General features: G+C 38.0%; 1 protein-coding gene across 11 annotated transcripts in view; it reads left to right on the forward strand.

Moving 5' to 3' along the window:
• HECW2 (HECT, C2 and WW domain containing E3 ubiquitin protein ligase 2) overlaps positions 1 to 18,587 on the forward strand; it is a 358,619-nt gene that overhangs the window by 107,211 nt on the left and 232,821 nt on the right. For 4 of the 11 annotated variants that reach the window (XM_081813941.1, XM_081813938.1, XM_081813947.1 and 1 more), the window contains exon 3: positions 7,721 to 8,062. The exons of 5 other annotated variants lie outside the window; for them this stretch is intronic. The gene's annotated coding sequence lies outside the window, so the exon portion shown is untranslated. Of the gene's footprint in view, positions 1 to 6,022; positions 6,089 to 7,720; positions 8,063 to 18,587 lie in introns of those variants that run through there. 2 more of the 11 variants (XM_081813942.1, XM_081813940.1) reach the window with 2 other exon arrangements.

Raw genomic sequence — 18,587 nt, forward strand, 5'->3', positions numbered from 1 at the left:
CACTAGCTTAAAGGCCAAGGAGTTTATTTTAAAATGCAGCTTCTTGAACAGTTATTTATAGTAAGATGATACTACTTGATTTTATCTAGTTTATAAACTATCTGTTTTATCTTGTTGGAAGATTACATTTCAACCTAAAGGGTTTGTGCAACACATTTTCTTTTCTGGCTCCCAAAGTTGGCTCTGGAAAGATTCTTGCTACATTGTATTAGGCAGAATCCCACACCCTCACCCACATTTTCTGGTGACGTGCCATTTTCTAAATATGTCCTGCCTGTTCCAAAATGAATATCAATAGCTGGAAGCAGTTGGAGAATGTTAATTTAGCTCTTGTGTTGAAGAGTGGCACTCAGTTTCCTAGATTGTGTCCTTTTCCCATGTGAGTTTTTCAGATGATTTATTTTCTTTCTGTTTTTTAACCCCCTTCTTTTTAAAACAAAGCATTCAACACTAATATATTCTGACCTGGTGCAGTATTGGTTGGGATTTATATCAACTTTTATCTTGAAGCCTGAAGTAAAATTTGATCTGTAGAAAGTTAGAGTGAGTTTGTTCTCTGATTACAGTTTTAATCTTCTGGTTTAAGATATTTCACTAATAATTTCTCTCTTAAAAATCTAGTCCTCTTCTAAAATTTCTATTTTTAACTTCTAGGGTTTGGGTATAGGTTACTTGGATGGGTGGCTTTTAAAGTTAATGGTCATCTCGAATGATGGTTTTTAATCTTTTTTGATTTTGTACCCTGGCTAGTGAAAGTTTATTTTTATTTTATTTTTTTTTAAAGATTTTATTTATTTGAGAGAGAGAGAGAGAGTTCCTGAGTGCACGGCAGTGGGGGCGGGGGCGGTTAGGAGAGGGAAAGAATCTCAAGCAGACTCTGTGCTGAATGAGAAGCCCAATGCAGGGCTTGATCCCACAACCCTGAGATCATGACCTGAGCTGAAACCCAAGAGTTGGTCACTCAACTGAATGAGCCACCCTGGTGCCCCAGAGTTTATTTTTTATTTTTTATTTTTTTTAAAGATTTTATTTATTTATTCATTAGAGACAGAGAGAGGCAGAGGGAGAAGCAGGCTCCCAAGGAGCAGGGAGCCCGATGCGGGACTCGATCCCAGGACCCTGAGATCATGACCTGAGCCGAAGGCAGACGCTTAACCATCTGAGCCACCCAGGTGCCCCCAAAGTTTATTTTTACATGACATACAGTTACCACTGTGCAAGAACATATTGTAAATTATGTTATATAAATTAATATAAATAATTTATATTTGTGTCTATTATGTATGTATAAATAGACAAAACCTAGGAATCAAAAGGATTTTGTGAAAAAAAGTTCTATTATTTTCTTCTTGAGCCCAAATGTACCTCACTTTAGAGACCACTGATTTAGAAAGCAAAGGTTATTCATTGTACCTAAATGGTTCTTTCTGAGCTGTAACACTAATCCCAGTTTGATATTTTTGAAGAATGTGGCTTTTAGTAAATTTCAGAATCAACATAACCTTAATAGAATTTCTGGTCACAATTAATTGCTGTCAATTCTCTGTTAAGTGAATGTGGTTACGAGTTCACCAAGACAAGATCTTAAAATTTTATTATGAAATATTTAAGAAATGCAAAGACTATAACATATAACATGACAAATGCCTATACTTCTGTCTACCACCTTAAAATATAAAACATTACCTTCCTCCTGAAGAGGGATCCATTCTTTTGAATTTGCTGTTTCTTATGCCTGGGCAGTTATAGACCTATGTTTGGGTCCCAAACAAGGAGTTATTGTTTTACATGTTTTAAGTTTTATGCAAATATACATACAATGTATAGTATGCATTTGCCTACAACTTTCCCCTACTCTATACATGTTGATTATGGGGAACTCTAGTTTACTTATTCCCACAGCTGTATAATATTCTAAAGTTTGAAAATGCCACAGTTCCTCTATTCTTCTGTAAGGGACATTTACTTTGTTTCTTTTTTCTTTTCCTTTCCTTTTTAAATTACAAATAATCCTGGTAGGACTTCTTGCGAAAATCTGTTACAATTTTCCTAGCGTGTACCTAGGACTGGAAGTGCTAAATTGCGGGGTGTGCACCTCCCCACGTCTATGAGGTACCCCCACCAGTGTACACAGGGATTTCCCTGGCTCAGCATCCCTGTTAACACTCGGTATTGTCAGACTATTTAATTTTTGCTGGTTTGGCGGATGTGAAATAATATCTCATTGTAGCTTTCATTTATCTTTTTATAATATGTTTATTGGCTATTTAGGTTTCATTTTCTATAAATTGTTTATTCATATAGTTTGCCCAATTTTCTATTTTTTTTTCTTGAGTTTTCTTGGCTGGTCTTGCATGCTTGTGCTTTATTGTGCTTTATTGCAGGTCAATAAAAAAGTAAAACAGACTTGTTTTTCTTTTCACATCTGGCCCTGATATGGTATCATAGCATACACCTCTCCTTTAGAAAAGTCATTGCTTCTCCGACAAGGTAATATTACAGTGTAAGTAAGCTGTCATTTGGCTGCTAAAAGATGAGACAGATAAAAAGAGAGAAAAAACAACAATCCAGGCCTTCTGTAAGTCTCACTGAACACCTGCAGGCTTGGTTTAGACGTGTGTATACTGGTACCTGGGTTTCATCCTCTCTTTGTCTCCTTTCTCTTTTCTCCTCCAGTCCAGTTTCTAATACTCAGATCTTGCCAACCCTAGAGTTATTTTGAAAAAAGATCTTTTACCTTCAGACATTTAGAAAGTCTGTAGCTAGAGAAGCGGAGGCATTCCCAAAAAGCAGTGAAAAAGTGGAATAGCTTCAAGTAGTGATACTTGAAGTGTGGTCTGAAGATGGGCAGCTTCGCCAGCCTTTGCCAGTTTATTAGATCTGCAGATTCTCAGCCTCCACCCCAATCCTACTGAATCAGAGGATGCATTTTAACAAGTGAAGTTGGAGAAGTTTTGCTTTTAAACACAGAATCCTGGTCAAGGATGACCTGCCTCAGAAAGGACTCCTCCTTCCCTAATCTTCTCGCCAAGTAACTGAAACCTAGGGGTGTTAACATATGAAATATGTCTACTGTATGTACATGTACTGTGCAATTTGAGTCTCTCCCAATGAGAGGTTCATTTTAGTTCATTTAATTAATCCAAACATTCCTCTTTAAAGAAACAACTAAGAGAATGAAGGAGCTACAAATAATTTGTATGTTAATGATTATTAGACCTTGTTGCCATATGCTGTTTTGTAAGGAAACGGAAGTTTTTTAGGAAGAGAAGAGAAGGTAATTTTGTAACATGGGTCATTTAGAGAATAGGCTGGGCCTGGATTGGAGAGGCTTCCCTGGTAGGGAAGAGTCTAGGGGAGCATGGAAATTTATTGAGAAGAGGCAAGAGGAGGTGGGATAAAGGGAGCATCAAGGATTTTGCTTAGAAATGAGGAGAACATCTTCCCTTTTCCTGCTTCTGTGTTACAATAACTTGTATTGCTAAAACACAGGATCATGTTAACCTATCAGGTTTAACCTGGAAAGTTAATTACTATTTCTGACATTGTTTCTATTCAGCAATTTTCTACTGAGTATCATTATGGGCACACAGCAGAGTGGGTTGTACCCACGCATCGTCCTTTCCTGGGACTTTGGAGCCTAGGAAGGAATCAGATATTGAAACCAAGCTTATGCAAAGCATGGGAACGTAACTAAGGCTCAGTGTCTTCCTATCTCACAGGATTGTTGTCAGGATTCATTGGGGTCTACAAAAGGCTCAGAGAGAGAAGGTTCTCAGTAAATGGTGGCTCTTCCCCTTCTCTCCACATGCACCGCTCCCCCTTCCCCTCATGCTATTCCAGGCAGTTTGATTCTGATCTGTAGAGGTTAGTACTAAGAGGTTAGTGCTCAGAGTAGTAGTTGTGGGAGAATTATTTATAAGGTGCAGTGATAGGGAGGAAGTGGTTTTCTGTGGGAAGAGACATTTGGGGTTCTATAAGTGAATGGCTTTAAGAATGGGTATGCATAGTTTTTGTAAATGTTGAAGATGAGAATCACCTTTGTTTAGGTTGCAATAATTTACAACTTGCTGAGGACAAAGACTGAGCTGAAATTTTCCCGAAACTATTTATTTGGGAACCCCTAACACAAGCTTTGTGAGGCAAGTCTGGCATCTACTGTTACTTGTTAGGTCCCAGCACATGGCTCAGGGTTCCCACGTGATGTGCCACGGTGCTGTGCTCAGTACTAGCATGAGTTCTAGTCCAACAAGTCTGAAAACTAGGGGATTTGGGATTTTCAGAGATCAAAGAGAAAGAAGTCAAGATAATAAAAACAAGGAGTTGAGCAAAATTGGAAAGAGTATTCCTAAAACACTTTATCACCCTCTTCACAGAACTTCAGTAGCTCCCTCTGCCTAGTTAGCTTGCCAGGTATCCCTCCTCATATTGGCCCAAAGTCCATTTCTGGCTCACCTTACTCTTTTACCTCTTCCTCTGCCCATTCAGTAATCCCGCTAGCGATGACTCTTTCCACTCTTTCCAGCTGACCCAAACCACAGCCATCAATTAAGATCTGCTTCAAATCCCATTTCCCCTTCATCTCTGAGCAATTCCTGACAGTTTCAACTAATTGGGAATCCCCTTGCCAGCTTCACAAGTATTTTGTACACTTGCCCCTCATGGCCTTACCTTTGTCTTGACCCTCTGAATGCTTTGGAAGTTCCCCAAGTGCTGGGGATCTTAAAATTTTCTGTTCTTACCAGTTCTGTTTCTTACAAGTGATGGTTTCTTAATGTAAAAGGTAACCCTTGCTAGCTAAACTCCAACCATCTGAACCCAGGAACAGAATAGATTTGGATTTTTGGAGAGGGGACTATTTGAAGCAAAATCACAGAGGGGTAGATACTTTCCTTGTGGCTCATCTCAGGCTGCCAACTTGAAGTCTGTGAAGTTTGGGAAGAGAGGCACACAGTCAGATCCTGAGCCAGCTCCAGCCAGCTCCAACACATCATTTAAAGGGATCCCCACTTCCCAACTGGTTATGCAATCTCTGGAACCAAATATTAATAGATGTATTTATTTATTTATTTATTTATTTATTTATTTTTAAAGATTTTATTTATTTATTTGACAGAGAGAGACACAGTGAGAGAGGGAACACAAGCAGGGGGAGTGGGAGAGGGAGAAGCAGGCTTCCCACTGAGCAGGGAGCCCGATGCGGGACTCGATCCCAGGACACTGGGATCATGACCTGAGCCAAAGGCAGACGCTTAATGACGGAGGCACACAGGCGCCCCTCTTAATAGATTTAAATAACATGGTTTCCCTTCTCTCTAACTCATGGATGGGGCAGGGTGGTCTTTTGTCCTTGATCATTGGATTCTTCTATTATGTTGGTGTGGTGAAGAGAATTCTCAGCCTTTAGACTAATTTTCTGATTTCTAAAAAAAAAAAAAATATATTTTTACAGGCTTCTATGTTAGAGAGCCAGTCAAGAGGTTGTGGGATGGGATCTGAGCAAAGTTTTATAGCTCTTTATTTGGACAGCCTGTGAAAGTAATTCTTTGAAAAACTAAGTGCATAGCAGATGTTCAATAAATATTGGCCAGATGATTAATATAAGGAAAGAGCCAAGAAAGAGGAATAATTTCTTTGTATATCCAGTGGAATTGTACAACACAATGTAAAAATAACATAAAACAAGAAACCACATGGCTTCATGTTTACTTAATGTCCGATTGGATCAGTGGTTGCGAGGGTGGCCGGGGATTTGCCTGGCACAGTTAGGAAACAGGAGTTCATTTGAGCTTAATGTAAGTACAGGCATTTGTAGAGAAAGTGTACTAATTCTTATCATGGACTAAGTAAAAGATAAGGCAGTTTTTGTAAAGTAAAATTAGGTTTAGAAGCAGTAGAAGAAAGGGTGAATTCAAGAGCACCCTAAAAAGAATGGTAAAAGTTGGGTCCATATTGTGCTGGGCACATGATCATTTTTTAATCTGTTCTTCTTCTTTGGGGAGACTAAAGACACTGAACCCAGCATTATTCTGCTTATTTGAATTGGATTTCCTAATTGAAACGAACTACTGCTACACAGATCATCTAGGTAAGAAAGTTAAAGCCTGTTTCCTTTAATAAACAGTGCTGAATTTGGAAGACTAGCTTAGCCAAAATCTTCTTTTATAACTGGAGATTCTAAAAAGCAATAGAAAATCGGCCCCTTAGCATTTCCCAAAATATTCCAATCCATCTGCTTGAAAAAATTACTGCCAAATATTTTAATTTGTTCGTAAGAAAGAAAACACATTGACTCTTAAAGCTGTGCTCTGGGTTTTTCATCCTCCATTGAAGTGTATATAGAACCACTCTTCAGAAGGGTGTTAGTATTATAGGCAACTACCTGCATCACCATTCTCTTGTTTAAGCAAATGTTGTACAAACTTGAAATCTTATCCTCTTTGGAGGTTTATCATCCTCTTTCCTAACGTGCGCATTATAAAACAAAAACAAAAACAAAAATCTGTCAGGACCCTAACCTTTTGCCCTCCTTGAATTCTTATGGACTTGAGCAAAACCATTGAAATAATTATAGGCTCAGTGTTTGCTCCTTATTTGTAAAATCCTGGGAGTTATACGTCAGGTTTTTCTTTGACTTTTTTATTTTCTTGATTGTTTGGTAGTTTTGTAATGGAAAGAGGATTGAATATCTGAGTTTAGTCATCAAAAACCTGTCATTTGATCTCTCTAAAGGAAATAGGGTCTCCTTAATTTTGGTGGAGCCTTCACGGTTAGTAAAATGAAACAACAAAAATACTGACGATACTTAGGTTGTAATTCTAACTCCCACCAATACTATTTGGCCCTACATCCACATTAAATTTTTTCTTTCCCATATAGGTATGCAGTTTCTCAGATGGGAATTCTGGGAATGTTTAAGGCCTAGATGGGAGCTAGATAAGGCCGTAACAGCTGACAATGATGTGGCAACATACGCTTTCTTGGGTGCCAGTTTCTTAAGTTCATGTTGAAAGATCCAAAATGAAATTGGAAGCAATAGAGATGATAAGGGCCCCCAAAGTGGGTCACAATTTTATAGCATTGCTGTTCAAAAGTGTTGGTAAAAGAGAGTCTCCCAAAAGGCTTGGATGTTGATTTAAAAGTAAAATAAAAGGACCTGACTCAAATCACCTTGGAAATGGTTTCACTTTATAATATAAAATATTATATGATCAAGGTTAAAACACTGATAAAAATGGGGCGGCCGGGTGGCTCAGTCGGTTGAGCGTCTGCTTTCGGCTCAGGTCATGATCCCAGGGTCCTGGGATCGAGCCCCACATCAGCTCTCCACTCAGGGGGAGCCTGCTTGTGCTCTGACCCTCCCCCCCTGTTTGTGCTCTCTCTCTCTCTCTCAAATGAATAAATAGAAAATCTTAAAACAAACAAAAAGCACTGATAAAAATATTAGCTGTCTCTCTGCAATGAGTACTGTTATAATCATAATGCAGACTGATACCAGTCCATATTAGTATTCTGAAGAAGTGCAGCCCCATAGTGTTGAACTTTCATTTCTATTGAAATCCCCACTTTGTAGTTTTTGTTTTTTTTTTCCCAGAGTGGTAGTGGTGGTGTGTGGGGTGGTGGTGGTATGCAGTCTGACCTGCATGATGAATCTGCTTGGATCTGTTTCAGTCTGTTCCCAAACATTGGAGGTACTAAGGCCATCTCTCTTATTTTGTAGGGAATTCATCTCTCGGTGACTCATGCCAACAGTTATCTTGATAGAACGAACATCTGTTACCGTAATTACTGCTGCTTTTCTTTCATGCTCATCTCATGAACAAGGTGAGACACCCCTTCTGCACCCACAGGGCTGTGGGTGCGATCACTGGTGCTCACGATAGAACGAACATCTGTTACCGTAATTACTGCCGCTTTTCTTTCATGCTCATCTCGTGAACAAGGTGAGACACCCCTTCTGCACCCACAGGGTTGTGGGTGCGATCACTGGTGCTCATGATAGAACGAACATCTGTTACCGTAATTACTGCTGCTTTTCTTTCATGCTCATCTCGTGAACAAGGTGAGACACCCCTTCTGCACCCACAGGGCTGTGGGTGCGATCACTGGTGCTCACCCGTGAGGACAGAATCGGGTTATTACAAACCCTCTGACTAATTGCTGCTTAGCAACTAACTTCTAGCAGGACTCAGAAGCCTTGGCATTGGTGCCATTGGGGAATGGGAGAATTTGCAATTTCTTCCGCTGCTCGCGTGAGTGGGGGGCATCTCTCTCTCTCTCTATCGTGGAAATCTCCTTGGAACAGGGGACAATGAGCAGGTGAGAGCTTGTTTCCCTCATCTGGAGCTCTCGTCAGTTGTTCAGCGACTAGGCCACTCCCTTAAGGCTTTCTCTGACATTTTATTTTCTAGTCTTTCTGTTTGCTTGCCACTGTGTCTCCTTAGGTTATACATTTCAAATGTTGAAATAAAAGAGTACGGTTTTTTGACCTGATTGATGTCCAGTAATACTCGGGATTGTTAAGTATGATGAAAGATCATTTCATTTTTTTCCGTGTTTTTTGTTTTTTTTTGTGTGTGTTTTTATTTGTTTTGGTGGTGGTGGTGGTGGTTTAGGGGTTGCTTCAGAGATTTATAAGTTTATCATTTACTAAAAAACTCCAAACTGTCTGCTTTATAAATAAATAGCCTTAATGGAGGACCTATTAATAAAGGAAACTGTTTTGGTTATATTTCTGGGAAGTAGTGATTATATTAAGTTTTAAGATTCTATTCAGCTAAGACCTGATTAAAGCAAAACCAGAGAATTGGCCATCTGGAAAACACTATTAATGGATCCAAAAATGTCATTGTCACTTGAGTCATGTGATAGATTTTGCACTGAAGAAAAATATGGTGGGTTGAGTAAAATCCAAAGCCTATGAAAATGTCTTGCTTTCTAATTCTATTCTTTCTTTGGGCAATTTATTTTGCATGTCATTTCCAATTAACTGTAATTCCTCTATCACTTATGTACATAATTTAACATTTAGTTTTTGTAGTCCCATGCTGCTTGTTGTTTTTATGATGTTGTCTCCCCAAATGGACTGTAAGCTTCTAGGGAACATGAACCAAGTCTTTCCTTTTTCTGTATATTCTGCAGTGCCTAACATGGTTCTGGACATAAAATAAATGCTTAATGAATACCTAGTACTTAGTAATCTGGCTAATGGTTATTGGGTCAACGTGTTTACCTTCTTGGTATTTTTATCATCTGGTTTCATAGCTTTTGCTATGGAGCTTTTCGGAGCTTTGTATCATTTGCTTCAGCACCTAGCAATACCAACTCACACATTTTCACCCATTGGTGGAGTGTGACAGTTCAAGCCAGAGACTCAAGCTTTGTAAGATCTTTTACTGTCAGATTGGGTAACTCAAGTGTGTAATATAATGGAAATGGTAGAGGCCAGAGGAAAGGGAAACAGTTCCCAGTATATTTGACTGTAGTGGATTTAGAGAATTGTGGATACTATCCTTTTGATTCTTTGGCTCAAACACCATATACTTTCTTGATAAACACTTTGGCATATTTTGGCATCTTTCCTAAGTATGGATTGCTTCTGTACTTGGCCTTTTCAGGTGTTATGGTAGTAGAACTTATTAAATTTTTTTTTTAAAGATTTTTTAAAAAAGATTTTATTTATTTGTCAGAGAGAGAGAGAGGGAGCACAAGCAGGGAGAGCTGCAGGCAGAGCAGGCAGAGGGAGAAGCAGGCTCCCTGTTGAGCAAGGAGCCCAATGTGGGACTTGATCCCAGGACCCTGAGATGATGACCTGAGCTGAAACCACCTAGGTGTCCCAGTAGTAGAGCTTTTTAAAAGTTCATTGTGAGGGAAAGGTAAACAAAAGTGGGAAACATGATTATTCTGATTGGTAAATTAATCATACAGACTTATAAAATTTATGGAACTGGGAAGTGTCTCAGAGATTATATTGTCCCATTCTTTCATTTTTATAGGTGAGAAACTCAAGGACCAGTGTGGTTAAGTAAGAGATGTGGGTAAGGTCAATAGTTAATAAAAGTCAAGAATAGAACAATATTGCGAGTAGCTTGAGATAATCAATTTATATTATTTCTCAATTCTCTGGCCTAGTTTGTACAAAGTATTATTCTGTAGATAGATATCTGGGAAACCCACACATTCTTAAAAAGTATACATTTTTTAAGAAGAAAGTTTTTCAAAAGATTTGGTGTTATCATTCAGAAATTAAAGAATTAGACTAGACTCCCTCTGGGAGCCCTTTTAGTTGTAAAATTCTGTACAAAAATGAAGCAATGGTCAACACTTGGAACTTGACATGATCAAAACTTTATGAAATCAGAATAGAGACTGATGTATCTAGTGTCTTACCAATAATTTCTTGATTCCAGACTGTATCTATGCATTAGGCATTATCAATGCTCTTCCAGATGATTTCTGTTTCTTAGGCTTCATTTGAATATTTCTTCTTTGTTTGGAGCTTGTTATAGGAATATGAATAATGGGAACAGACACATATAACGTATAAACTTATTATTTAGGAATCATTTGGCTCTTCCAAATGAATAGTCCATACATGTGTTAGATGTATTGGTATATTAAAGAATCAGGAAATTAGGTTGTTTAAACTTGAAGCATTTTTTATTGAAAAGTGCTATAACTGCGCCAGGGGCTAGTTTTGTTGAATTAGTGTGTTTTGCCGGGTAAACTTCCCTTACTTTATATTCTGTGGAAAAGTAAATCCAGAGTTTCTTAGCCATGCTGACTCTTATTCAAGGAGAATGTCCCAGGAGGGCAAATAAGAAGCCATCTGGTCATACTTAAGTGTCATTTTACCTTGTCTGGCATGCTGGGATATGGTTACTCTTGTTTGCTGATTGTCGTGAACTCAAGTGATCAATCTTTCACCAGCCCAAACTCAGCCTTAAAATTTCCACCACCTTTCTTTATAGGACAGCTGGTCAGTAATGACTCCCAAAGAGCCATTTGCAATCTGTTTATAGGGTGCTTTTGGAAGATTCTGTGTGGCGAAGGCAATGTGCAGCCAGTGGGGTGGCAATATTTTCCTTGTGGGGGAAGGTAGATTGGCGACAGGAGATAATATGTGTAGGACAAGCTCATAGCATAGGGTCTAGCACATTTTAAGTGCTAGGGAAATATGTTATTATTCTGGTTTATAATTTTATCTCTAGGTAGGCCGTCAACAAGCAGACTTACGTATTTGTTAAGACTTGGGAAAGATCTTCCAGAATATTTGATTTATTGTAGAGTTTTAGCATAGTGTCCTTTCTTTTGTTTAATTTTTAAAAAAGAAGCTAACTTGTTTTGTGGCTCAAGTATCCCTCATTTTGGGGATTAGCAACTAGGGCCTTAATATGTACTGAAGGCTTTTGTATGTAGAAATAATTCAGGCTCCTTTTCAGAGTGTGGGAGTAAGAGAGGGTGAATTGTGAGAAATGGGATCATTCTTTTGAAATTTATATGCTGTTTTTGGATGAAAACACAAGGAATAAAAATACTAGATCATATTGTAGCTGTTTAAAATTAAAGGGCTTTATATTTTTGGCTGCAAATGGTGGGTTAAAATTTTTCTGTTATTTATCAGATATATTTCTTTAACAAGAATAATTGATTTTAAATCATTGGACAAACTACATTATTGTCTTTCAAATTTCTTTTGCTTCACAAATTAATTTAAGTAATATAATAATTTTAATTTTATACTTCACATTCTTAGTGTTAAATATTACTATGGTCTTCACTGAAGGTGTGTGCAAATTTAGTAAATAAAGATCATTTTAATTTAAAATGTCAAAGAAGACATTTTCCCCAAAGGAATGCCACAATTTAGAAACAATGCAGAATTTATATTTAAAGCAACTTGATAAGAAAATGTATAGAAAAAGTTGCCATCACATTTTATAATTTTGAATTTTAGAATACTTTAAAAAGCTCCTGTTAGCATAAAGTCGATTGAGATAAAGATATTTGTGACCACTAATTTTATTCAAGTTTGTTTTAGAAATTCCAACCAATGCAATTATCCTGGAAAAATAAATCAGGAAGATAAAAAAATCATCATTATTTGTAAATGATATGGTTGACTACTTAAAAAAAGACCAAGGAAATGAAAATAGTATAAAAATTAAAAAGGGGGCCTATGTTTAATCCCAGTAAGAATCAGGCAAATGCAATTTAAACAGAAATGAGATTTGCTTTTACCTCTCAGATGGGCACTAATGTCATAAGAGCAAATTTTTATTGAGTACTTATTGTGTATCAGGCATTGTAGCAGCTCGTTTAATCCTTAAAAATAACCTCTGAGGTAGGTATAATGGTACAATCTTTGCTTTACAGAAATCTGCAGAAATGTTGGGTAACTTTCCCAAGAGTTAGTCCATGGCAGAGCTGGGATTTGAACCCAGCTGTAGAATTCTAGTTCTAGAACCTGTTCTCTTAGCCACTGATCTGCCTCCAAAGATTGATAACATCCAGTGTTGGTGAAGGTATCAGAGAATGAAGTAGCTATCTCCCCTAGATTGCAGGTGTGAGGAATGTTCACTGCAACTTCTCTCTAAAAGGCATTCTGGTGACACCTGTCAACACCTCATGACCCAGCCATTCCACTTGTAAGAATTTATCCTAAGGAAATAATCAGGCAAATGTGCAATAATGAAGGTGTGAGGATATGTTTACAACGTGATTTGTAGCAATAATTACATGCCCATCTTGAGGGCATTGTTTAGATGATGCTGTATCATACAATGGAATGTCATATGACTACTAAAAAGGATGGTGTAGTGCTATGTTTATGAATAATAATGCCCACATTTTGTGTGAAAAAGAGCAGGTGACAAAGCAGTTTGTGCTCTGTAGTATGATCTCATCTTATGTATACATTTATTTATTTTTTTTACAGTGCAGCTTTATTTATTTATTTATTTATTTTTAAATTTTATTATGTTATGTTAATCACCATACATTACATCATTAGTTTTTGATGTAGTGTTCCATGATTCATTGTTTGTGTATAACACCCAGTGCTCCATGCAGTACGTGCTCTCTTTAATACTCATGTATACATTTAAATAGCTATGCATGTAGTTATAGACCAAACTGCAGTGGGCTGGCAACTCTGAGCACTGGCATTATGGATGATATTTACCTCTTTCTTTATCTTTTCTCATCTTTTTTGAAATTTTATGATGGGCAGGTACTATTTTTATAGTTGGGAAAAAAGCCCTAAGAAGTGTTTATTTTTCTTACTCCCTCAAGTCTTTTCTTGTGATAAAATTAGGTTGGCAAGTTTGATCCTTGGTTTCATGCTTTCTGAGTGTGAGGCATGTCACAATTTTGTTTTTGAAATTTCAGCTTCCAGTTATTTATTCCCTTCACCAAACCTGCTGCAGAGCTCTGGGTGTGCTGTCATTAGGTGGGGCTCATGAGCTTTGCAAATGCTCTAAACTGCAGAGCCCACCCTGGTTGGCTTGAGCTTCCCGATTTAAACTTGATTTTTCCATAACATAATTTACATAAAAACAGAACTCAAAGTAACCAAATGTAAGCTATCATTGAACATTAAAGCAGATGATATTTTAAAGCTTCACTTAAAATCAACAGATGTCGTTAATAATCAGGAATCTTTTGTCAGTGCAAATTTTTCTTTCATGATCATATATGCAGATCCTGATTAGAATGTTCCTTTCTTCTTAAATCTTAGTTTGATGTGAAAACCTCCCAAAGCTTGTGCTTCATTGCACACCCCTACCCTGGGTTTGGATTTGGCTGGTATTAGAGCACTTGGGGCAGTTTTTTTTTAATTGAGATTTTGAGCACGTGGGCTTAAAACTAATTTAGTTGGCTGGATTCTTTCAAAGTCCTCGTTAGAAGTAATTGCCTGACAAATTTTAGCATCACTTCAGTCGGAGACCCTAAACTTCTGTGATGTAAAAGAAGGGTTATAACTAGTTTTTTGCAGGGAACCGCCAGCCCTCAGTGATGAGATGCTTTCAATTCACCAGTCTGTTTTCTTAAAAAAGAATGGAGCCTACCCCCTTCTCTCTTGTGTGAGTGGGTAAAGTTACTTACATGGTTTTTGAAATCAGAGTGTATAAAGGTCTTGCTGAGTTCCCTAAATATATTACCTAAGCATAACCAATTACTATTAAAAGCAAATTTATCAGAAAATAAGATAGTTTTCATTGAAGGCCACAATTTCATCATGGATTCTTAATGGTCCTTGTGGATGGGGCATCGTCTCGGAATTGATTTGCTGAAATCCTAGGATTATCTCATTGGACAGTAGCCCACTGATAAGCACTGCTCTAAAAATATACCAGGCTATGTTTATGGGGCCCATGTTTTTTCCTTAGAGCTTTGGGGTCAGTCATTCCTTTGGCTATGCATAGACAAGGCCCAGAATTGTTTTCTACGGAAGATGTTGCCCAGAACTTATCCCTCCACCAGCCTCCATGCAGGAGAGGAGTGGCCTTTTTTGTGGGCACATGTACTGGTCAGCCTCCGTCATGTTGATGAAAGAATGAGATCTTTCCCAGAGGCTTTGCCCTTCGTCACTTGTGTCATTCAGGGTCAGATTTTTATTAGTGGACATTATCTTGAACTTTCCATTTCCAAATTCTTACGGAAAACTCATTTATAAGAAATTACATTCACCAAAAATTGCTTAAAAAATACGAAGTCCAGTTATTGCTCTAAGGTCTAAAATTTAAGTCTAAATTTTATCCTTGAGTTAAACTAGAGTATAGCTATTAGACCAGCACCATTCCAGGGGCAATATAATGCGAGCCACTCATGTTAGTTAATGTTTTTAGGACCCACCTTGAGAAAGGTAAAAAGAACAGGTGAGAGTAATTTGAAATCTATTTTATTTAGCCACTCTGGAGAATAGTATGGAGGTCCCTCAAGAAGTTAAAAATAGAACTACCCTATGATCCAGCAATTGCACTGCTAGGTACTTACCCAAAGGATACAAAAATACAGTTTCAAAGGGATAGATGTACCCCGATGTTTATAGCAGCATTATCAATAATGGCCAAACTGTGGAGAGAGCCCAAATGTCCATTGACTGATGAATGGATAAAGAAAATGTGGTGTACACACACACACACACACACACACACACACACACACACACACCATGGAATATTACACAGCCATCAAAAGGAATGAAAGTTTGCCATTTACAATGATGTGGATGGAGCTAGAGTATATTATGCTAAGTGAAATAAGTCAGTCAGAGAAAGACAAATACCATATGGTTTCACTTATATATGGAATCTAGGAAACAAAATGGATGAATATATGGGAAGTGGGGGGAAAAGGAGAGAGAGAAACAAACTGTAGGAGACTCTGAGTGATAGAGAACAAACTGAGGGGTGATGGAGGGAGGTGAGTGGGGGATGGGCTGGATGGGTGATGGGATTAAAGAGGACACTTGTGATGAGCACTGGGTATTGTATGTAAGTGACGAATCACTGAATTCTATTCCAGAAGCCAATATTGCACTGTATGTTAATGAAGCAAAATTTAAATAAACAAAAACAAAAACACCTATTTTATTTAACTCAGTAAACCTGAAACACTATCATTTCAATATGCAATCAATATAAAATATATTAATGAGATATTTTACTTTTTTTTGGAGGCACTAAGTCTTTAAAATCTGGTGTGTATTTTATACTTACAGCATATCTTAGTTTGGACTAGCCACATTTTTTTTTTTAAAGATTTTATTTATTTATTCATAAGAGACAGAGAGAAAGAGAGAGAGAGAGGCAGGCTCCCCGCTGAGCAGGGAGCCCGATGCAGGACTCGATCCCAGGACCCTGGGATCATGACCTGAGCCGAAGGCAGACGCTTAACCATCTGAGCCACCCAGGCGCCCTGGACTAGCCACATTTCTGATGCTCAGTAGCCGCATGTGGCTGGGAGCTCATGTAGTGGGTAGCACATTGTAGACCATTGTAGAGCTATGTGTGAATGTGCCTGAATTGGAGCTATTTGTGTTAAGCCAATGATATGTCACGAAAATGGTAATACAACAACACTGTTGTCGTTGATGTAGACATAAGAATGCAGAGTAATACTTCGTATGTCATGAAGACTAATAGAAGATTCTTTCAGGTTTCACCACTAGGAAAACATTCTTATTTATATTATGGATACGGGGACTGAGCCTGTGATTCTTGTAACTCTTTGGTTGGGATGCTAGAAAGTTCAGAGACAAATTAATGGCCTATTTCTAGTACCTGAGCAGTGCTAAATGGTGTGAGTTTTGGGTATAAACTTTACTTCTGGCTTGTTTCCCCTTGCTTTTTTGGCTTTCTTCTTTTCACCTTATTGAATATCATAGGCAACATGTCATGCACATTTTTTTTTTAATAAGGATGGGGATAAATAAAGTCTTGTGTTATTAAAATTTTTATTAAGTTTAAATAATGATGTCAGTCTAAATTTTATAGAAAATACAATTGAAAAAATTTTACAAAGACTGAAATCTCTCAGTTGCCTTTTGGTTCTTTTAAAATGTAGTTTCATAAACTTGGATGCACTTGGGAAGGTAGTATCTAAGTTATTGGTCTAACATGGGACTATATAGGGACACTAACTGGTAATTTCTTATTTAGCAGTTCTCAGATTTCAGCATTTAACAACGTTAACTGGGGAGTATGTTAAAAATCTGATGTATGGGCCCTGCCTCATAGGTAGGTTAGGATTAGTAGATTTGGGTTCGGGTCTAGAAAATGGTAGTTTAACACGTTCTCTTGCTTGTCATATTCCTGGTAGCTGCTTTTTCCATCTTCCTCTTCCTAACCCTAATATCCCAGAAAAAAATGCTTTCCATAACTAAATCCCCACAGTCTTTTTCCTTTGGTCTTTTTCCCAGCCCCAGCCTTTTTGAGATATAACTGACATACAACATTGTGTAAGTAAGCTGTAAAACATGGTGATTTGATAGACCTATATTGCAAAATGATTACCACTGTAGCTTTTTTTTTTACTTTATTTTTAAAAGGGGGATTTTATTTATTTATTTGACAGAGAGAGAGAGGGAGAGAGCACAAGCAGGGGGAGGGGCATGCAGACGGAGAGGCAGAGGGAGAAGCAGGCTCCCTGCTGAGCAGAGAGTCCTATGGCAATGGATGGGACGGGGCTCCACCCCAGGACCCTGGGATTATGACCTGAGCCGAAGGCAGATGCTCAACCGACTGAGCCACCCGGGCGCCCCTACCACTGTAGTTTTGGGTAACACCTCTATCACATCACACAATTACCATTTCTTTTTTGTGGTGAGCGCTTTTAACATCTATTCTCTTAGCAACAGTATTATTAACTATAATCGCCACTGGATCCCCAGAACTTGTTCATCTTGTAACTGGAAGTTCATATATTTTGATCTATAACTCCCCATCCCTCTCTGCCCTCGCTCCCCACCCCTCACCCCCCAGTCTTTTTCTTGTCTCTCTTCCCTTGCCCCACTCTGGCTAACACCATGTTTTGTAGGGCAAGTCACATTCTTCGGAGTTTTCAGTTTTGCCTCCCAGCTTCACCTATCATGTAGGTTTTGTACACAAAGCCAGTGTATTATCTAAGATTCTTTAAGTCTGTGACAGAAACCCAACCCGACTTGCCTAACCACAAAGAGAAAAGTGTTAGAAGAGCCCAGGGGTGGGTCTTGTCTTAGGCACTCTGGAATGAGGCTGGAGTAGTCTACAACTGTCTCTCTGGTTCTCAGCCTGGCTGACCAGCAAAGTCCTCATACCTCCAGAAGACAGACAGGGGGACACCTTCCTCTTTATGGAGAAGAGGAGGGGAAAAGTGCTAGGACTTATGGTTCAGAATCTCTTCTTTTATCCCAGTTACTCATGTATCAGGGCAGAAGGGCTTACTATTACAAAGAGCGGGTTTTTGGTTTACTCTGGGATCCTTCTTTAAAAAAAAAAAATAATTGCAGGGGCACCTGGCTGGCTTAGTCAGAAAAGCATGCAGCTCTTGATCTTGGGGTCATGAGTTTAGCCCCACATTGGTTGTAGGGATTACTTACATAAATAAACTTAAAAATTGCATCGATGAGATAATGGATAAGTGCATAGTGTTTTGAGATATTTCCCCAGTTACAACCAATAATTGATTTTCATTTTAATGAGATTTTAATTTGTTTGAAACAATTATTTAGGGCCATGGTATCTTCCTAAATTTAATAGTGCAGCATTCTAAGCAAAAATAAGTATTTAATTTCATTTGTAAACTGAATGGATTTCTTTCTTTGAATAGATTTTAATCTATTAACTAAAACACTGCTTCTTGTAGTATATTGAATTTGGGGGCAGGAATCCAATTTATTTAAATGTAGTAAGTTAAACTAATTTGACTCATTGAAACAAATGAAATTTTTTCAGGATCTTTAGAGAGAAATTGGCAGTTTTACTTATATAACTTTATCTGACGCACAACTTAATTCAAATAGTCTATAGTTATTTTGAAAGAATTGTCTATTTTCTAGAAATCATTCCACGAGACTTCAAACCTTGCTTCATCCTATGTTCTCA

Source organism: Leptonychotes weddellii, chromosome 3 (assembly GCF_054177405.1).
Source record: "Leptonychotes weddellii isolate Sample4059 chromosome 3, ASM5417740v2, whole genome shotgun sequence".
Classification (NCBI taxonomy): Eukaryota; Metazoa; Chordata; class Mammalia; order Carnivora; family Phocidae; genus Leptonychotes; species Leptonychotes weddellii.